The sequence below is a fragment of the Stegostoma tigrinum genome, unplaced genomic scaffold, assembly GCF_030684315.1.
Source record: "Stegostoma tigrinum isolate sSteTig4 unplaced genomic scaffold, sSteTig4.hap1 scaffold_324, whole genome shotgun sequence".
Classification (NCBI taxonomy): domain Eukaryota; kingdom Metazoa; phylum Chordata; class Chondrichthyes; order Orectolobiformes; family Stegostomatidae; genus Stegostoma; species Stegostoma tigrinum.
Window position 1 is genome coordinate 51,968 of NW_026728252.1, and position 22,915 is coordinate 74,882.

The following is a 22,915-nucleotide window of genomic DNA, read 5'->3' on the forward strand; positions in this document are numbered from 1 at the left end:
GAATTCTGGCAGAAATCCAAGAATCATCCCAACTGAAATAAACTGCACCTTTCAATCTGTAAAGACATGTCACAGCACAGGAGTTGACATAGGTGCAGTTGGAATTTTGAGTTTTATCATTAAGAGAATAAAAATGTCTCATGATTTTAATTTGTCAGACCAACTTGCAGAGAAATCACGTACTACACATCTGGCATGATAGTAAAATAACAGTGGGGCACATAGATGCTCTACAACAGAGATAACAAGGTGTAGAGCTGGATGTACACAGCAGGCCAAGCAACATCAGAGGAGCAGGAAGGCTGATGTTTCAAGCCAAGACCCTTCTTCAGAAATCTTTGACATGATTTTGGAATATCGTGGAAATTTGCAGCAATGGAAGGAGAGCATTTGGCCCAGCGCATCTTTGCCAGCCAAATTAAAACTTTCAAGTTGAATCCTGTTTTCCATCTCTTGGCCCTCTACATTAATGTTAGTTCAAATACAGATCCAAGTTATTTTTAAACTCTAGCAGCTTTGATGTCTTCAGTTGCAAAACTTTATGGGCCCTCTCGACACTCTAAATATTTTGTCCCATCCTCTCCTAAAAACACTGCTTCGTGTTTTTGGCTGCAAAGTAAGTGACCACAGTCTCAGCCAAGAAACCAATCAGTCAGTACCTTGTATTATCATGGGAGGTGGAGACAGAACACTGGGCTTAGCCAGGATCTGTACTTCCATTAGCATTGCACACACCACACAGAGTTCCCAATTTAATAAAGAAAAGTTCTAATTATGTGGATTATGCTGGCAAAGTCACCATTTTATTGCCCATTTTTATGAACTATTTGCTACACTACTTCAGAAGGCAAGTAAGGGTTAACTGCCTCAGGGCTGAATTACACAAGACTCTGGGTTCCCCACCTCTATGACTAAAAGCACAGAGGTGGGGAAGTCTGCCAAGCTCTGCAACCATCTGATGGGTTGATTGCTCCACTTATACATGAAGATGTCCTGCCTCAGAGAGATTCAGGCCAGTAAGAGATTGGCAGCATTCCAGCACTGTACCAGCAGCACCACCAGAAGACGTGGTCATTACTGGTATTGCACTTGGGACTTAGACAATTGTTCCAGATTCAGCTCACCAAGTGAGAAGAATTGGTAGGCCCTAGTGAGGATATGTTGGGGAGTTGGGGTGTTGTCAGAATTTTGAAGACTGGTGATAAGCAAGGCATTACGTATGATCCTCTAATGGGAGCATGGGCTAATTTAGAAGAGACAGTCACCATCTGCCACCCCACCCTCAAAGCCAGCCCCAACACAGCTACCTGCTGGGTATTTGGCGTAAGGCCTCTCCAGCCATTTAAATCCCAATGATACCGCACCCTCCCACCTCGACTTATTGTCTAATAACAACAGCATGTATGCATCTTGCATTGGTAAAAGTAAAACGTCTCACAATATTTCATAGGAGGAATGATCTAATCAAACGTGACACTGGCAATATCAACACAGGTAACCGCTCTGGTATTTTATAACCAATAATGTAAAGGAGAACATGGTCGGGGGGGGGGGGTGGTAAAGGAGTGGTGAGGTTTATGGAAGAAATTCCAGAGCTTAAGGCATTGTCAGCTGAAGGCATGGTCACCAGTTATGGAGCACCAATAGACACGAAGACAGACTTTGTGAAGCATGGAGATTTTCATTATCTGTCCCAAGGAAAATAGCATCATCATCACAGATATGATCATTATTGGTAAACGTTGATACAGTGTTGCATTCAGCCAGTGAACTTAGAGAACCAATAGAGAGAAATCCAACAAATGCACAGGCCACGCATGCAAAATCTAAACTCAACAGGGATCATGAGGTCAAAGGGAGAGTCAACCCACAAAGGTTCTCAACACCAGAGAATAAGCCAGAAAATTACAAATCAAAGTAGTGTGTGTGACATGATCAATCAGTAAGAAACTATTTTTAAAGGGACATGGTGTCTTCTCCTCAAAGACTTCCACTGCATCCAACAATTGGAGTCTTGTGGAACACAACTGCAGCAGCTCTTCATAACTGGATAGCAGAGCAGCGCATCTCCAGACTATGACAGAATCTCATCCTGGCAAATAATGCTTTTAGTTTATTCCATCATCCTTAATCACAATATGTTTTACTCATGTAGGAGCAAGTCACATCAAAATAAATTAACATTTTCCCACGATTTACTCACAGCGTACCCTTCAAATCCCATTATTCTTTTATTTTTAACAAAATATCTGGAGTGAAGCTTGAGGCAAATATAGAACTGAATAAGATTCCCCCTCCCACATTGTGGCGTACATTATCAAGTTTCCAGTTAAGCGATACATAAATGTTTCAGAAATCCTCACTGTGCCTTGTTCGGAAAGGGTTGCCTTTTCATCCTCCTTGCAGCCAGGATAGCTGGGAGAGACATCACTCCTGCGTCTCAGACAATCTTTCCGAAAATACTGTTATTACTACATCATAGATCAGCCAGCTCGAGGTCTCCCCCGTTTAATCCTGGTTAATTTTAGAATTGAAATCTATCAATTAAAGCGTCTCCCAGCAAAACTGCTTCGAATTACCAGATCTGCAGCATCTATTGCTTTGTCATCAACAGGCACTTGTCAGCCCATCAATCAAGGGGTTAAATTTAAAATAGCCCCGGTTGTTTGGGGCGTGCGAGCCAGTGAGCATCCGGCAGTAAGGGAACAGCGTCAGAGGGCTGCAAGCTAACGGGGTCCGAATCATGTTGCCAAACCACTGCCCGGGTGTGGAGTCACTGCATTTGTCACATCCAAGTCCCCCCTCACGTCTCTAGGCTCTCTTTGCAACACAGCAGCAACAACCTGCACAGAGTGGGTCAAACAAGATCTCCAGTTTGCACTTCCTCAGAAGCGAGACTCGGAGCTATTACCTTCTTGACAGCTTTCCACTAGAATTAGCTGTTTAACCATCTTAGTCACTGGCCTGATATTCTCTGGTCGGGCACTTTTTTTGCCGAAACAGAACAGTGCAAACCTCCAGAACCACCTTTCCCCTTATACTAACTGATTCTGTGCGTTGTATCTCAACCGTGGATTCGCTGCAAACCATCTGCAATCTCTTGCCCGGTTGATAGGGAATCTAGGATTCCCAGTATTGACCTTATCTATCCTCAACGTCCAATCTGCGCTGTTAGGAGCAGAAAGCGCCGGCTTGTGAAGCTACGGGATGCAGGGGAGCTGTCTGAGGGAGAGAGAACGCACTATTCAGGCTAATGCTACATTCCCACCGATTGCACTGTATCAAGAGTCGCTAACAGCATCGGTCAAGATAGGAGAGCCCATATTGAACAACAGACCAAACTCCCTCCCCTCCTACTCCACAATAACAGGACATTTGCAAAACACACACACACAAAAAAAACGCAGGCACATTCAGATCAGCCAATGGAACGGTGTGTAAAGGGTACTCACTCGCTTTGCCTTGTTTCGGCCTTTGCAACAGCTTCTGCACTGCAGCCACATCTTCGGTTTTGACAGCTTGCAGTAATTCCTGATCTTTCCCCATGGCTTGTTGATGTGTGTGTGTATCCGATGCATCTTAGGTTTTAGGAGCTGGAGCGAGAGAGAGACACACACACACACACACAGAGGGAGGAAGACTATGCCTGGCAGTGTGTGTGCATAGAGGCAGGGACAGGAGGAGAACGACCGATGTGAGGTTGGATGAGCACAGCAGGCCAAACAGCATCTAAGGAGCACAAAAGCTGACGTTTCGGGCCTAGACCCTTCATCAGAGAGGGGGATGGGGAGAGGGAACTGGAATAAATAGGGAGAGAGGGGGAGGCGGACCGAAGATGGAGAGTAAAGATAGGTGGAGAGGACAGTATAGGTGGGGAGGTAGGGCGGGGATAGGTCAGTCCAGGGAAGACGGACAGGTCAAGGAGGTGGGATGAGGTTAGTAGGTAGATGGGGGTGCGGCTTGGGGTGGGAGGAAGGGATGGGTGAGAGGAAGAACCGGTTAGGGAGGCAGAGACAGGTTGGACTGGTTTTGGGATGCAGTGGGTGGGGGGAAGAGCTGGGCTGGTTGTGTGGTGCAGTGGGGGGAGGGGACGAACTGGGCTGGTTTAGGGATGCGGTGGGGGAAGGGGAGATTTAGCATCCCTAAACCAGCCCAGTTCGTCCCCTCCCCCCACTGCACCACACAACCAGCCCAGCCCAGCTCTCCCCCACCCGCCACCCACCCACTGCATCCCAAAACCAGTCCAACCTGTCTCTGCCTCCCTAACCGGTTCTTCCTCTCACCCATCCCTTCCTCCCACCCCAAGCCGCACCTCCATCTACCTACTAACCTCATCCCACCTCCTTGACCTGTCCGTCTTCCCTGGACTGACCTATCCCCTCCCTACCTCCCCACCTATACTCTCCTCCCCACCTATCTTCTTTACTCTCCATCTTCGGTCCGCCTCCCCCTCTCTCCCCATCCCCCTCTCTGATGAAGGGTCTAGGCCCGAAACGTCAGCTTTTGTGCTCCTGAGATGCTGCTTGGCCTGCTGTGTTCATCCAGCCTCACATTTTATTATCTTGGAATTCTCCAGCATCTGCAGTTCCCATTATCTCAGCTCTCTCTCCCCTTCCCCACCCCGGATTATTGCAAATAAAAAGGACAACACAAAATCCTCCTTTGCTGTCCTCCCCCGAGAGCCTGGTGGCTGCACTAAGTACACAGCGGCGATGCCATGGTTCTTCAGTCCGTCCTCACTCCCATCGCGTTTCGCAGCCGCTGCCTCACGCTCTCTCTCTCTCTCTCTCCACAAGAGCTGAGATCTGCTTTCAATGCTCCTCCCCTGCCGCATGGCGGAGGAAGATTGTACAGGAGTCAAATCATCACATCCCTCTCATACCAAATAGAACAGATCCTGGGACAAGGCAGGTTTATTTCTGGAAGCGCTCTTAAAGGAAACCCCTACCAAAGAGTGCGTGTTGGGGGTGGGGTGGGACTAATCCTTTTAAAATCTCTGGTTTGTAACCATTTTCTGAAAATAACACCGCTTTACTTTCTAACATCCCGCTAATCCTTCCCACCATTGCAATATCTGTATTTATTGGTCGATAGACAAGAATTGAACAGGTGAAACTGCACATTTAAACATTATGCTCGTCACAATATTAACTGATGGAAATGGATGCTGTAACTTCAACTTGGCCGGGACTGTTCCAAACTCTCTAACATCCTGGATTAAGAACTGCAAGGTGATGCAGCGTTGGTACCTGGTCCCTTTTCACTGGGGGTTGCCAACCTGCTGTCTCAGGAGTCAGCATAACATTTGGCGATTGCAATTTTACGCTGCAAATAGCGCCAATTTGAAAATAATACCGGCGTCTCCGGAAGTGAATTAAACTTGGACAAGAAGCAAATGCGGCTTCCATCAATCATTCCACCCGCCACCACAGCCCTCTCCCACTTCTTACGCCCCTTCAATTATACTTAACACACAAATACAGCTCAATTCCGATTAGCACGTCTCATTATTTTTTCACTCCCTTCCCCGCCATGTTAACCAGTTATCACTGAGCACCCTGGCTGGTTCCTTATCTGGTCAATCCATAATTGTACATCCCACCTGTGGTCTGGGATCAAGCTAGTTATTTGGGAATTATCTCCACACCTGTCTGAAAGGCAGTGTCTTGTTCTCCCTGGGTTATTTTTAATCTGGAAGCAATGCTAATGATGCTGTCTGACTTGGGGTCATGCTTGTCATCAAGATTTGTATGTGCACTCTGCGCAAGGTGGCAATTAACTCGGAAATGTTTTCAGCGAGCGGCTGAATGGCTCTAAGTGTCTGCACCCCTCTCATGTGTGTAAATTATCACCGACATGTAAATCTCTGATGGTTCTAATGTGGGATACCACATTATCAATGAGGTATGTTCCGTGTCTTAAGATCCAATAACATCAGTATCCACTTGCCCACATCATTTGGATGCTTGAGATAGTCGCAGGTAACAGAGAAGGTTGAAAAGGACAGAGATGCTGTTGTGCTGTGCATGGGCTATCCAAAAGCATTTTGTACAATTTTTGAAGAAAATCTTAGAATGAAAGGGACAGCAGCAAAATGGATCCAAAATTGTCTGAGGGATAAGAAAGAGAGTGGAATATAACAAAGTGTGTAGCTGGATGAACACAGCAGGCCAAGCAGCATCTCAGGAGCACCAAAGCTGACGTCAGCTGCTGTGCTCCTGAGATGCTGCTCAGCCTGCTGTGTTCATCCAGCTACACACTTTGTTATCCTGGATTCTCCAGCATCTGCAGTTCCCATTATCTCTGATCACAAGAAAGAGAGCGTGATGGGTGTTTTTCTGATTGAGAGGATGTTTGTTGTGGAGTTCCCCTGAGGCTGGTATTGAGACCCTTGCTTTCCTGATACGTACATAAATGATCTAGGCTTGGGTGTGCAGGGGACAACATTGTACTGTACAGATGACACAAAACTCCAATGTACTGCAACCTGTTATGAGACAGAGTCATAGAAATGTACAGCACAATCGTTGGTCCATTTCATGAGCGCCATTCGACTTTCATTCCTGGGTGTTGTTTTTAAATTGAAATTGGATTCAAACATACGTCATGGTGAAAGTTGATTCTGATTACCTGAATCTCCGGATTACTAGTCCAGTGACGTTGTCACAATGCCTCCATTTATGAGAATGATTCTCAGGGATGAGAAACTCAGTTATGAGGATTTTTTCAAGGTACTGGGACTGCTTTCCTTGGAAACTTGATAGAAACTTTCCAAAACCATGAGTGCTCAGGAGAAAGCAGATAGGAATAAAATGCTTCAGAGATAGTAGGAACTGCAGATGCTGGGGAATCTGAGATAACAAGGTGCTGAGCTGGATGAACGCAGCAGGCCCAGCAGCATCAGAGGAGCAGGAAGGCTGACATTTCAGGCCTAGACCCCTCTTCATTTTTCTGAAGAAAGTTCAGAAAGCTCTTCATCCAGTTCTACACCTTGTTATCTAGGAATAAATTGTTCCCACTCCTAAAATGAATCTAGAACCAGAGGGCACAGTTTCAAAGCTGCTAACAAAAGAAGCAAATGGGCAGTGAGAAAAAATACTTTATTCAGCCAGTGAGTGATCTGGGCCTGGAATCCACTGCCTGGAAATGTGGTGGTGGCAGATTCAGCGAAGGCACGCAAGAGGGATGGTTACTTAAACAGAAAAAAAAATACATGCAGGGTTTTTGGAAAAAGGTAGAAGATTGGCCTTAAATTAGAGTGCTCAGAGAGCTTGGCAAGTATGATGGGCTGAATGTCCTCCTTCTGCGTTGTAGCAATTCTGCGTTTCTGCCAGGTTCACTCTTCCGTTGTGGGCAGTGATGGATGGCATTTTTGCAGGCAATCACGTAGGTGCTGGATTTTGTACATGACGGGTAGAATTTAACACCCCTCTCTTTATGCGGGGTTTGAGCTGGAGAGTGTAAGTACGGACCTGACTGTCTTTCAAGTTTTACCCTGATGCAGTCTCGATTGGGAAGGCTGGTAAATGGTCTTTACTCCCCTGAGTGGGCAATTAATAACGGAGGCTGAACAAATATCACACAGAAAGTTTGAGAAGTAAAACTCTTAATTATAGAATCCCTACAGTGTACAATCAGACCCTTTGACCCAACATTGACCTTTGCAGCATTCCACCCACACCCATTCCACTATAACCCACCTAACCCACACATACCTGGACACTCTGGGCAACTTAGCATGGCCAAGCCATCTAACCTGCACATCTTTGGACTGTGGGAGGAAACTGGAGCACCCAGAGGAAACCCATGCAGACATATACAGAATGTGCAAACTCCACACAGTCACCTGAGGTTGGAATTGAACCTGGGTCCCTGGAGCTGTGAGGCAGCAGTGCTAACCATTGATCCGCCATGCCATATTAGTAGCGATGGCAAACAGATAGCACCTGACTACCTTTTCTTACAACCTCCTGATTCCCTGGCCAGAAAACCTCTCCCACGACCCCAATTTGTTCATGACTCACTGATAGCATTGGATTAATTGCAGTACCAGCATCAGCCACCCTTCCTGGTGGCACCACCTGCAACGGCGAGACACTAGTCTCTGTTTGGCCAGCATCTCTCAGTGAGTGGGGTTTTAGCCACAGACTGCCCCCGAATGGTAAGTGCTCGGTTGGCACTTCATTCACTGGAACTTTCCTGACAAGGTAACCTGGGGTTTCTGTCAGTTCTCCAAGTGCTAGGTATAATCCCTGTCATCTGATTCACATTCTGATGGAAATATGTGTAATGCTGCTTGGATGCTAATGGTATATGTTTTGACCTCAGTATTCCAGTTACAATCCTCTCTTAATCCAGTGCAGTGAGGATAGAGATATCACCAACCACTTACAGGTTAGATGCAAGTGGATTTCCGCTGACTCTTGTAAAAGTGTTTAGTGGTTTTCAGAGCTGTTTAAGCCAGCTGAAATCTCTCAGGAATGGGGAAGCATTCCCTGACTGTGAGGATACTGCACAAGTCAACAACAGGGCTACAGTCGTGGCTATCCCCTCAGACAAGCATGACTGAGAGAATGGACAGAAATCACACAGAGCAGGACAGGTGACTGGAATAAGGTGAATGATGAAGGAGACAACGATTCTCAGTGGGATACCTGAATCTCCAGAGTCTGAATGGAGCCATTTTTCCCGTCGTGAAGCGTGAGCTTTCACCTTAGTACAGACATCCTCACTGGAATTGATCACTTCTGAAACTGTAAGTACAACCTCCAAGCAGGGTCACAAGGTCATGGCCAGAGGATGGGAAGATTCCAGGCTGGCCCAAAGATTACTTGCAAAATTTTCCAGCTTGTCATTTTTCCTGTTCCCATAAGGACCTGTAATGGGAATCAAAATTACATGAAAATCAAGTACATTTCAGTTTTCCTTGTCAGAGAGCAGCAGGATACTGAACAGAAGACTTTGTAATAATTCTTCAATATTCTGCCCTGCCATCCTCATTTGAACAACTTGAAGTAATGAGGAGGTGACAAGAGCCTTTGTTTGATGACCTGGTCCATATGGGAGTGTGTATTACACACTCAGAGGGGCTGCATAAAGTACCACAGGAAATGTAATGGTGCAGACCACTGGAGTAGTTCAATGTTGCTTCTGCTGCCTGGAGCACTCTGGGGCAGTCCTGCAGTACAGAGAAGGGCCGGTGTCGTCATGATTCTTGATAGTCTCCAACCTTGGCATCATGAGGGTACGCTGTCGCTGCCAGTGATCGGGCACCAGCTGAGAAAGAGGAGGAGTTGGAAGCAGTGACGAGGTAACCATTGCAGCTTTTTTGTTGCCAGACTTTCTGTGATCCATTCGACCAACTGTAATACAGGTAAATGTAAGCTCAAATTCCACTAACAAGGCTGAACCTTCCCTCTCCTTGGCTGTTGACTACCACTGCACCACTTGTCTACAAACAACAGTAAATGCCGTCACAATATCGATATTTCAAAACAATAATGTTGAACAATCTATGCCATAATGCATGCAAATATCAACTGCCCTCATTTATTTCCTTCATACCAGTATTACAGGTGCCTTTTTCTTGCTTAATGCTCCCACAGAGTGCGATCCCTGTGACTGTGGCACTGCAGGTGAAAGCTGATGATTTTTCTTGTGTTTATCCTGAGTAACTCGAGCTCCAGAAGGGCCCACCCACGACTGTACCACAACAGCAAGGTGTGGCAGAAATCAGGGCTGGCTGGCTGACCAGCAATGTTCGCAAGGGCACTAACAAGGCAAAGGATTGGCAATAAGGGAAGGACACTTGCAGACAGGTGCTTCATGACCCATTGCATCACTGCCACTTCTTGCTGTGACTGTCACCCCCACCACCCCACCACCACCCAGCCCTGGGCAGCAGTGCTGGAAATGCACTACACTTTGAGCACTGGAATTGCTGGGCATGATGACATGAGTCTGACCTTGCAGCCATTTCATTGGCTTCTGCTTTTTCTGGAGCAGAGATACCAATCATGACTCAATCTGTAACTGTTCCCATCAGGTTGGCCACAACTCAGTGCTGGAGTGGATGGGTTCCAAACACTGCGCCAGATTGAAGCCAGAGTCTTTCATGCTCCGTGACATTAAGGGCAGGCTTTCTAACCTGCCAATGCACCAATCCTTCTTCTGTCGGCCACCCCATCCCCATTGCAGTTCTCATCTGAATCCCCTGTAGCTGAAATGGAGTGTGACTTCATCCTCTGGTGAACTGGCTCCAATTCTTTGAGACCTCACTGCAGGTCACTCATGCTCAGTGTCCGAAATGAGGAATAACTGGTTGAGGGACAGAGTGGTTGAGGAAAGAAATTCCAGTGTTAGTACCTTGGCAGCTCACAGCAATGCCACCTGTGAGCTAACTACAACTGGAAATGTTCAGGAATGAGTTAGTGTAAGACTGTAGATAGCTCTGAAAACTAGGAGACTGGAGGGGATTACAGAGATTAGGGGAGGGATTCAAGACCGTGGAGGGATTTGAAACCGAAACTAGAGTTTATTAATTAATATTAAAATTGAGGATTTGCTGAACTTGGAATTGATGCAGGTCAAGGGGCACAGGATGTGCTATGAACGGTTAACATAAACAGCAGAAGACCCTGATTTTATCGAGAATAGAAAGCGGGAGGTGCGCAGGGTGCATTGGAATAATTAAGTGCAAAGGGACCAATAGCAAGAAAGTCTGTTTCAGCAACAAATAAACTGGGATTGGAACAAAGTAAGATGTTACAACAGCATTCGTTTGATCGTTCTTTGTGAAAGGGGTGGGGAGCGGTTGTGAGGAAAGAAGGGGTGAGGGCAGGACATTTCCATAATTCTTCTTTCTTTGAATTAGAGTTTCTTTATTTAGTTTTACTGTCTTCTGTCCCTGTAGAGTGCACTGGGTTAATGGCAGGAAATGTACAAGGAGAAGTCCCCTCAGTGACAGCCAACTATGTGAGAGCTATTAAAAGAGGAATTACTAAATAATGGTTACTAAATCTGGAGAACTATGATTTTGTTTACTAATGAGATTTATCAGCTCTGGTTTCTTTCAGTTGACAGCAAGAGGTTTGTTGATGAATCTCTAACATTCACAGCTTTGACTTTCAACCAACTTTCCACAAGGGGTGGGGGGGTGGGGTTCATGAATGGAAGGAGCTGCCAACAGATGTGGTCGAGGCAGATAAAATTGCTGTATTTGAAAGACATTTGGACAGGTACACAATTAGGAAAGGTTTAGACGGATACCAAACACAGGCAAATGGGACCGGTTAAGTTTGGGACACCTGATCAGTACAGATGATTGGGACTGAAGGTCCTGATTCTGTGCTGTATGACTCTATGAATCTATGACTGAAGAGCTAACTAGGTGTGTGCATGAGGGCAATGCATTTGATACAGTCTACTTGGGCATCAGCAAAGCTTTTGACAAGATCCCCCATTTGAAGACTGTTAGAACAGGAAACAGTCCATGGGATCCGAGGACACATGTGCACAGGAAATCATAACTCATGTAATTTGATTGAGTTTTTTAAAGTAGTAATCAAGAGCATTGATTAAGGCAGAAAGATGGATGCATACGGGCTTCAGTAAGGCGTTCAAGAAGGTTCCTCACGGTAGTCCAAGAGGGAAGTTAAATCACACGGAGCACAGGGAGAGCTAGCCATAGAACATAGAACATTACAGCACAGTACAGGCCCTTCGGCCCTCGATCTTGTGCCGACCTGTCATGCCGATCTTAAGCCCATCTACCTGCAGTCTTCCATGTATGCCCATATGCTTATCCAATGGCGACTTAAATGTACCTAAAGTTGGCAAATCTACGACCGTTGCAGGCAAAGCGTTCCATTCCCTTACTACTCTCTGAGTAAAGAAACTACCTCTGACATCTGTCCTATATCTTTCACCCCTCAATTTAAAGCTATGCCCCCTCGTGTTCGCCGTCACCATCCGAGGAAAAAGGCTCTCCCTATCCACCCTATCTAACCTTCTGATTATTTTATATGTCTCAATTAAGTCACCTCTCAACCTTCTTCTCTCTAATGAAAACAGCCTCAAGTCCCTCAGCCATTCATTCTAAGACCTTCCCTCTATACCAGGCAACATCCTAGTAAATCTCCTCTGCACCCTTTTCAAAGCTTCCACATCTTTCTTATAATGCGGTGACCAGAACTGTACACAATACTCCAAGTGCGGCCGCACCAGAGTTTTGTACAGCTTCACCATAACCTCTTGGTTCCGGAACTCGATCCCTCTATTAATCAAAGCTAAAACACTGTATGCCTTCTGAACAGCCCTGTCACCCTGGGTGGCAACTTTCAAGGATCTGTGTTCATGGACACCGAGATCTCTCTGCTCATCTATACTACTAAGCATCTTACCATTAGCCCTGTACTTTGCGTTCTGGTTACTCCTACCAAAGTGCATCACCTCACACTTGTCTGCATTAAATTCCATTTGCCACCTCTCAGACCAGCTCTGCAGCTTATCTATGTCCCTCTGCAACCAATCCTTTGTCACTATCCACAACTCCACCGATCTTAGTGTCATCTGCAAATTTACTAACCCATCCTTCTACGCCCTCATCCAGGTCATTTATAAAAATGACAAACAGCAGTGGACCCAACACCCACCCTTGCGGTACACCACCAGTAACTGGTCTCCAGGATGAACGTTTCCCATCAACTTCCACGCTCTGTCTTCTTTCAGCAAGCTAATTTCCGATCCAAACTGCTATATCTCCCACAATTCCATTCCTCTGCATTTTGTACAATAGTCTGTTATGGGGAACCTTATCGAATGCCTTGCTGAAATCCATATACACCACATCAACCGGTTTACTCTCATCCACCTGTTTGGTCACCTTCTCAAAGAACTCAATAAGGTTTGTGAAGCACGACCTTCCCTTCACAAAACAATGCTGACTATCCCGAATCAATTTATTCTTTTCTAGATGATTGTAAATCCTATCCCATATAACCTTTTTCAACACTTTACCGACAAGTGAGGGAAGGCTCACTGGCCGATAATTACCAGGGTTGTCTCTACTCCCCTTCTTGAACAGGGGAACCACAATTGCTATCCTCCAGTCATCTGGCACTATTCCTGTAGACAATGATGAGTTAAAGATCAATGCCAAAGGCTCAGCAATCTCCTCCCTGGATTCTCAGAGGATCCGAGGATAAATCCCATCCGGCCCAGGGGTCATAGCTATCTTCACCCTCTGTAGGATTTCAAATACCTCTTCCTTCTGAACCTCAATCCCACTGAGTCCAGTAGCGTGTTTGTCTGTATTCTCCTCGACAACATTGTGGTTTTCCAGAGTGAATACTGTTGAAAAATAAACATTTAGCGCTTCCCCTATCTCATCTGACTCCACACACAACTTACCACTACTATCCTTGATTGGGCCTCATCTTACTTTTGTCATTCTTTTATTCCTTAAATACCGATACAAAGCCTGAGGGGATACCCTGATCCTATCCACCAACAACTTCTCATGTCTCCTCCTGGATCTTCTGAGCTCTCTCTTTCGGTCTTTCCTGGCTACCTTGTAACCCTCAATCACCCTAACTGAGCCTTCACATCTGAAAGTAACAGAAGCCGCCTTCTTCCTCTTGACCAGAGATTCCACTTCCTTCATAAACCACGGCTCCCGCACCCTACAGCTTACTGCCTGCCTGACAGGTACATACTTATCTAGGACACACAGGAGCTTTTCCTTGAATAAGCTCCACATTTCTATTGTGCCCATCCACTGCAGTTTCCTTCTCCATCCTATGCTCCCTAAATCTTGCATAATCTCTTCGTAATTGCCTTTCCGCCAGCTATAACTCTTGCCCAGTGGTGTACACCTATCCCTTTCCATCACTGAAGTAAACATCACAGAATTGTGATCGCTATCACCAAGGTGATCAACGACTTTGAAATCTAACACCTGGCCAGGATCATCACACAGTACTGATGTGGTCACTGCACCCCAATTCCATCAGTCAATACATCCCATTTCACTCAGTCACTGCATCCCACTTCCCTCAGTCACTGCATCCCATTTCACTCAGTCACTGTATCCCATGTCCCTCAGTCACTGCATCCCATTTCACTCAGTCACTGTATCCCGTTTCTCACTGAGGCTGCATTCAATTTCCGTCAATCACTGCATCCCATTTCCGTCAGTCAAGGCATCCCAATTCCCATAGTCACTGCATCCCATTTCCCTCAGTCACTGCATCCCATGTCCCTCAGTCACTGCATCCCATTTCACACAATCACTGCATCTCCTTCACCACAGTCACTGCGTCCAATTTCCATCAGTCACTGTTTCCTATATCTCGCAGACGCTGCATTCAATTTCCCACACTCACTGTATCCCATTTTCCATCGTCACAGCATCTCCTTTCCCTCAGTCTCTGCATCGCATTTCACTCAGTGATTGCATCCCATTGCCCTCAGTCACTGCATCCCATTTCCCTCAGTCACTGCATACCATTTCCGTCAGTCACTGCATCCCATTTCACTCGGTCACTGCACCCCAAGCCCGCTCGGGCACTACATCCCTATTAACACACTCAGTCCTTCCCAGTACCTCAGTCACTGCATCACATTTACATCAGACACTGCATCTCATTTCACTCAGTCACTGCAGCTCATGTCACTCTGTCACTGCATCCAATTTCCATCAGTCACTGCATCCAATTTCCATCAGTCACTGCATCTCATTTCACTCATTCACTTCATCCCATTTCACGCAGTCACTGCATCCCATTTCACTCAGTGACTGCATCCTACTTCACTCAGTGACTGAATCAAATTTCACTCAGTCACTGCATCCCATTTCACTCAGTCACTGGATCCCATTTCAAGCAGTCACTGCATCCCCTTTCACGCTGTCACTGCATCCCCTTTCACGCTGTCACTGCATCCCCTTTCACTCAGTCACGGTGTCCCATTTCCCTCAGTCACTGGATCCCATTTCAAGGAGTCACTGCATCCCATTTCACGCTGTCACTGCGTCCCATTTCACTCAGTCACTGCATCCCATTTCCATCAGTCACTGCATCGCATTTCACGCAGTCACTGCATCCCATTTCACTCAGTCACTGCATCCCATTTCACTCAGTCACTGCATCCCATTTCACTCAGTCACTGCATTTCCTTTCCCCGAGACACTGCATCCCATTTACATTAGACACTGCATCCCATTTCCATCAGACAATGCATCCCATTTCACTCAGTCACTACATTCAATTTCCTACAGTCACTGCATCCTTTTTCCATCAGTCAGTGCATCACATTTCTGTCAATCACTGGATCCCATTTCATTCAGTGATGCGTCCCATTTCACTCAGTGACTGCAACACATTTCACTCAGAGACTGCATCCCATTTCACTCAGTCACTGCATCCCACTTCACTCAGTCACTGCATCCCATTTCACTCAGTCACTGCATCCCATTTCACTCAGTCACTGCATCCCATTTCTCTCAGTCACTGCATCACATTTCTCTCAGTCACTGCATCACATTTCTCTCAGTCACTGCATCACATTTCTCTCAGTCACTGCATCACATTTCACTCAGTCACTGCATCACATTTCACACAGTCACTGCATCCAATTTCACTCAGTCACTGCATCTCCTTCACCATAGTCACTGCATTCCTTTTCCATCAGTCACTGTTTCCCGTATCTCACAGGCGCTGCATTCAATTTCCTACACTCACTGCATCCCATTTCCCATAGTCACAGCATCTCATTTCACTCAGGCACTGTATCCCATTTCCCTCACTCACTGCACCCCAAGTCCGCTCGGGCACTGCATCCCCATGAACTCAGTCACTCCTTCCCAGTACCTCAGTCACTGCATCCCATTTCCATCAGGTACTGCATCACATTTCCCTCAGTCACTGCATCTCATTTCACTCAGACACTGTATCCCATTTCCCTCACTCACTGCACCCCAAGTCCGCTCGGGCACTGCATCCCCATGAACTCAGTCACTCCTTCCCAGTACCTCAGTCACTGCATCCCATTTCCATCAGGTACTGCATCACATTTCCATCAGACACTGCAGCTCAAGTCACTCTGTCACTGCATCCCATTTCCCTCAGTCACTGCATCCCATTTCACGCAGTCACTGCATCCCATTTCACGCAGTCACTGCATCACATTTCACGCAGTCACTGCATCACATTTCACGCAGTCACTGCATCACATTTCACTCAGTCACTGCATCCCATTTCACTCAATCACTGCATCCAATTTCCATCAGTCACTGTTTCCCATATCTCACAGACGCTGCATTCAATTTCACTCAGTCACTGCATCCCATTTCACTCAGTCACTGCATGCCATTTCACTCAGCCACTGCATCCCATTTCACTCAGTGACTGCATCACAGTTCACACAGTGACTGAATCACAGTTCACACAGTGAGTGCATCACATTTCACTCAGTGACTGAATCACATTTCACTGAGTCACTGCGTCCCATTTCACGCAGCCACTGCATCCCATTTCACGCAGTCACTGCATCGCATTTCACGCAGTCACTGCATCGCATTTCACGCAGTCACTGCATCCCATTTCAGTCAGTCACTGCATCCTATTTCACTCAGTCACTGCATCACATTTCACTCAGTCACTGCATCCCATTTCACTCAGTCACTGCATCACATTTCACTCAGTCACTGCATCCCATTCCACTCAGTCACTGCATCCCATTCCACTCAGTCACTGCATACCATTTCACTCAGTCACTGCATACCATTTCACTCAGTCAGTGCATCTCATTTCACTCAGTCACTGCATCCCATTTCCCTCAATCACTTCATCTCATTTCACTCAGGCACTGCATCCCATTTCCCTCACTCACTGCACCCCAAGTCCGCTCAGGCACTGCATCCCCATGAACTCAGTCACTCCTTCCCAGTACCTCAGTCACTGCATCCCATTTCCATCAGGTACTGCATCACATTTCCCTCAGTCACTGCATCTCATTTCACTCAGACACTGTATCCCATTTCCCTCACTCACTGCACCCCAAGTCCGCTCGGGCACTGCATCCCCATGAACTCAGTCACTCCTTCCCAGTACCTCAGTCACTGCATCCCATTTCCATCAGGTACTGCATCACATTTCCATCAGACACTGCAGCTCAAGTCACTCTGTCACTGCATCCCATTTCCCTCAGTCACTGCATCCCATTTCACGCAGTCACTGCATCACATTTCACGCAGTCACTGCATCACATTTCACGCAGTCACTGCATCACATTTCACGCAGTCACTGCATCACATTTCACTCAGTCACTGCATCCCATTTCACTCAATCACTGCATCCAATTTCCATCAGTCACTGTTTCCCATATCTCACAGACGCTGCATTCAATTTCACTCAGTCACTGCATCCCATTTCACTCAGTCACTGCATGCCATTTCACTCAGCCACTGCATCCCATTTCACTCAGTGACTGCATCACAGTTCACACAGTGACTGAATCACAGTTCACACAGTGAGTGCATCACATTTCACTCAGTGACTGAATCACATTTCACTGAGTCACTGCGTCCCATTTCACGCAGCCACTGCATCCCATTTCACGCAGTCACTGCATCGCATTTCACGCAGTCACTGCATCGCATTTCACGCAGTCACTGCATCCCATTTCAGTCAGTCACTGCATCCTATTTCACTCAGTCACTGCATCACATTTCACTCAGTCACTGCATCCCATTTCACTCAGTCACTGCATCACATTTCACTCAGTCACTGCATCCCATTCCACTCAGTCACTGCATCCCATTCCACTCAGTCACTGCATACCATTTCACTCAGTCACTGCATACCATTTCACTCAGTCAGTGCATCTCATTTCACTCAGTCACTGCATCCCATTTCCCTCAATCACTTCATCTCATTTCACTCAGGCACTGCATCCCATTTCCCTCACTCACTGCACCCCAAGTCCGCTCAGGCACTGCATCCCCATGAACTCAGTCACTCCTTCCCAGTACCTCAGTCACTGCATCCCATTTCCCTCAGGTACTGCATCACATTTCCATCAGATACTGCAGCTCATGTCACTCTGTCACTGCATCCCTTTTCCCTCAGTCACTGCATCCCATTTCACTCAGTCACTGCATCCCATTTCCCTCAGTCACTGCATCCCATTTCACTCAGTCACTGCATCCCATTTCACTCAGTCACTGCATCTCATTTCCCTCAGTCACTGCATCTCATTTCCCTCAGTCACTGCATCTCATTTCACTCAGTCACTGCATCCCATTTCACTCAGTCACTGCATCCCATTTCACTCAGTCACTGCATCCCATTTCACTCAGTCGCTGCATCCCCTTCACCACAGTCACTGCATCCCATTTCCATCAGTCACTGTTTCCCGTATCTCACAGACAGTGCATTCAATGCTTCTCATTTTACTCAGTCTCTGCAGCGCATGTCGCTCTGTCACTGCATCCAATTTCCATCAGTCAGTGCATCTCATATCACTCAGTCAGTGCATCGCATTTCACTCAGTCACTGCATCGCATTTCACTCAGTCACTCCGACACAGTACCTCGGTCACTGCATCCCATTTCCCTCAGTCACTGCATCACATTTCAATCAGACACTGCATATCATTTCACAAAGTCACTGCACCTCATGTCACTCTGTCACTGCATCCAATTTCCATCAGTCACTGCATCCCATTTCACTCAGTGATGCATCCCATTTCACTCAGTGACTGCATCCCAATTCACTCAGTGACTGCATCCCAATTCACTCAGTCACTGCATCGCATTTCACGCAGTCACTGCATCGCATTTCACTCAGTCACTGCATCCCATTTCACTCAGTCACTGCATCCCATTTCACTCAATCACTGCATCCAATTTCCATCAGTCACTGTTTCCCATATCTCACAGACGCTGCATTCAATTTCACTCAGTCACTGCATCCCATTTCACTCAGTCACTGCATGCCATTTCACTCAGCCACTGCATCCCATTTCACTCAGTGACTGCATCACAGTTCACACAGTGACTGAATCACAGTTCACACAGTGAGTGCATCACATTTCACTCAGTGACTGAATCACATTTCACTGAGTCACTGCGTCCCATTTCACGCAGCCACTGCATCCCATTTCACGCAGTCACTGCATCGCATTTCACGCAGTCACTGCATCGCATTTCACGCAGTCACTGCATCCCATTTCAGTCAGTCACTGCATCCTATTTCACTCAGTCACTGCATCACATTTCACTCAGTCACTGCATCCCATTTCACTCAGTCACTGCATCACATTTCACTCAGTCACTGCATCCCATTCCACTCAGTCACTGCATCCCATTCCACTCAGTCACTGCATACCATTTCACTCAGTCACTGCATACCATTTCACTCAGTCAGTGCATCTCATTTCACTCAGTCACTGCATCCCATTTCCCTCAATCACTTCATCTCATTTCACTCAGGCACTGCATCCCATTTCCCTCACTCACTGCACCCCAAGTCCGCTCAGGCACTGCATCCCCATGAACTCAGTCACTCCTTCCCAGTACCTCAGTCACTGCATCCCATTTCCCTCAGGTACTGCATCACATTTCCATCAGATACTGCAGCTCATGTCACTCTGTCACTGCATCCCTTTTCCCTCAGTCACTGCATCCCATTTCACTCAGTCACTGCATCCCATTTCCCTCAGTCACTGCATCCCATTTCACTCAGTCACTGCATCCCATTTCACTCAGTCACTGCATCTCATTTCCCTCAGTCACTGCATCTCATTTCCCTCAGTCACTGCATCTCATTTCACTCAGTCACTGCATCCCATTTCACTCAGTCACTGCATCCCATTTCACTCAGTCACTGCATCCCATTTCACTCAGTCGCTGCATCCCCTTCACCACAGTCACTGCATCCCATTTCCATCAGTCACTGTTTCCCGTATCTCACAGACAGTGCATTCAATGCTTCTCATTTTACTCAGTCTCTGCAGCGCATGTCGCTCTGTCACTGCATCCAATTTCCATCAGTCAGTGCATCTCATATCACTCAGTCAGTGCATCGCATTTCACTCAGTCACTGCATCGCATTTCACTCAGTCACTCCGACACAGTACCTCGGTCACTGCATCCCATTTCCCTCAGTCACTGCATCACATTTCAATCAGACACTGCATATCATTTCACAAAGTCACTGCACCTCATGTCACTCTGTCACTGCATCCAATTTCCATCAGTCACTGCATCCCATTTCACTCAGTGATGCATCCCATTTCACTCAGTGACTGCATCCCAATTCACTCAGTGACTGCATCCCAATTCACTCAGTCACTGCATCGCATTTCACGCAGTCACTGCATCGCATTTCACTCAGTCACTGCATCCCATTTCACTCAGTCACTGCATCTCCTTCAACACAGTTACTGCATCCCATTTCCCTCAGTCACTGCATCCCATTTCCCTCAGTCACTGCATCCCATTTCTTTCAGTCACTGCAACCCATTTCCCTCAGTCAATGTATCCCATTTGCATCAGTCACTGCATCCCATTTGCATCAGTCACTGCATCCCATTTCACACAATCACTGCATCCCATTTCACTCAGACACTGCATCTCATTTTCTTCAGTCACTGCATCCCATTTCCCTCAGTCACTGCGTCCCATTTCCATTAGTCACTGCGTCCCATTTCCGTCAATCACTGCATCCCATTCCCGTCAGTCAAGGCATCCCATTTCCGTGTGTCATTGCATTCCAATTCACTCAGTCACTGCATCGCATTTCCCACAGTCACTGCATCCCATTTCCATCAGTCACTATATCCCATTTCCATCAGTCATTGCAACCCATTTTTCCTCAGTCACTGCATCCCATTTCACTCAGTCTCTGCATCCCATTTCCCTCAGTGATGCATCCCATTTCCCTCAGCGACTGCATCCCATTTCACTCAGTGACTAAATCCCATTTCACCGAGTCACTGCATCCGATTTCACTCAGTCACTGCATCCCATTTCAAGCAGTCACTGCATCCCATTTCACTCAATCACTGCATCACATTTCCATCAGTCACTGTTTCCCGTATCTCACAGACGATGCATTCAATTTCCCACACTCACTGCATCCCATTTCCCATAGTCACAGCATCTCCTTTCCCTCAGTCTCTGCATCGCATTTCACTCCGTGACTGCAACCTCCTTCCTACAAATACTGCATCCCATGTCCCTCAGTCACTGCATCCCATTTCCCTCAGTCACTGCATCGCATTTCACGCAGTCACTGCATCCCATTCCAGTCAGTCACTGCATCCCATTTCACTCAGTCAGTGCGTCACATTTCACTCAGGCACTGTATCCCATTTCCCTAAGTCACTGCACCCCAAGCCCGCTCGGGCACTGCATCCCTATTAACTCAGTCACTCCTTCCCAGTACCTCCGTCACTGCATCCCATTTCACTCAGTCACTGCTTCCATTTCCATCAGTCACTGCATCCCATCATCCTCAGTCACTGCATCCCATTACCCTCAGTCTCAGCATCCCATTACCCACAGACACTGCATTTCATTTCCCTAAGTCACTGCATCGCATTTCACTCAGCCACTGCATCCCAGTTCACACAGTCACCGTATCCCAGTTCACACAGCCCCTACATCCCATTTCAAACAGTCACTGCATCTCATTTCACACATTCAATGCTTCACATTCCACTCAGTCACTGCTTCCCATTTCCCACAATCAGTGCATCTCCTTTCCTCAGTCACTGCATCCCATTTCACTCAGTGACTGCATCCTACTTCACTCAGTGACTGAATCAAATTTCACTCAGTCACTGCATCCCATTTCACTCAGTCACTGGATCCCATTTCAAGCAGTCACTGCATCCCCTTTCACGCTGTCACTGCATCCCCTTTCACGCTGTCACTGCATCCCCTTTCACTCAGTCACGGTGTCCCATTTCCCTCAGTCACTGGATCCCATTTCAAGGAGTCACTGCATCCCATTTCACGCTGTCACTGCGTCCCATTTCACTCAGTCACTGCATCCCATTTCCATCAGTCACTGCATCGCATTTCACGCAGTCACTGCATCCCATTTCACTCAGTCACTGCATCCCATTTCACTCAGTCACTGCATCCCATTTCACTCAGTCACTGCATTTCCTTTCCCCGAGACACTGCATCCCATTTACATTAGACACTGCATCCCATTTCCATCAGACAATGCATCCCATTTCACTCAGTCACTACATTCAATTTCCTACAGTCACTGCATCCTTTTTCCATCAGTCAGTGCATCACATTTCTGTCAATCACTGGATCCCATTTCATTCAGTGATGCGTCCCATTTCACTCAGTGACTGCAACACATTTCACTCAGAGACTGCATCCCATTTCACTCAGTCACTGCATCCCACTTCACTCAGTCACTGCATCCCATTTCACTCAGTCACTGCATCCCATTTCACTCAGTCACTGCATCCCATTTCTCTCAGTCACTGCATCACATTTCTCTCAGTCACTGCATCACATTTCTCTCAGTCACTGCATCACATTTCTCTCAGTCACTGCATCACATTTCACTCAGTCACTGCATCACATTTCACACAGTCACTGCATCCAATTTCACTCAGTCACTGCATCTCCTTCACCATAGTCACTGCATTCCTTTTCCATCAGTCACTGTTTCCCGTATCTCACAGGCGCTGCATTCAATTTCCTACACTCACTGCATCCCATTTCCCATAGTCACAGCATCTCATTTCACTCAGGCACTGTATCCCATTTCCCTCACTCACTGCACCCCAAGTCCGCTCGGGCACTGCATCCCCATGAACTCAGTCACTCCTTCCCAGTACCTCAGTCACTGCATCCCATTTCCATCAGGTACTGCATCACATT

The 22,915-nt window shown here is 46.8% G+C and overlaps 1 long non-coding RNA gene across 3 annotated transcripts in view; it reads right to left on the reverse strand.

Annotated features, from left to right (window-relative positions):
* Positions 1-22,915, reverse strand: part of LOC132208232 (uncharacterized) — a 130,064-nt gene that overhangs the window by 45,906 nt on the left and 61,243 nt on the right. For 2 of the 3 annotated variants that reach the window (XR_009444322.1, XR_009444321.1), the window contains exon 1: positions 3,453-3,916. The exons of the other annotated variant lie outside the window; for it this stretch is intronic. This is a non-coding gene — a long non-coding RNA (uncharacterized LOC132208232). Of the gene's footprint in view, positions 1-3,452; positions 3,917-22,915 lie in introns of those variants that run through there. 3 annotated transcript variants of the gene reach the window in all.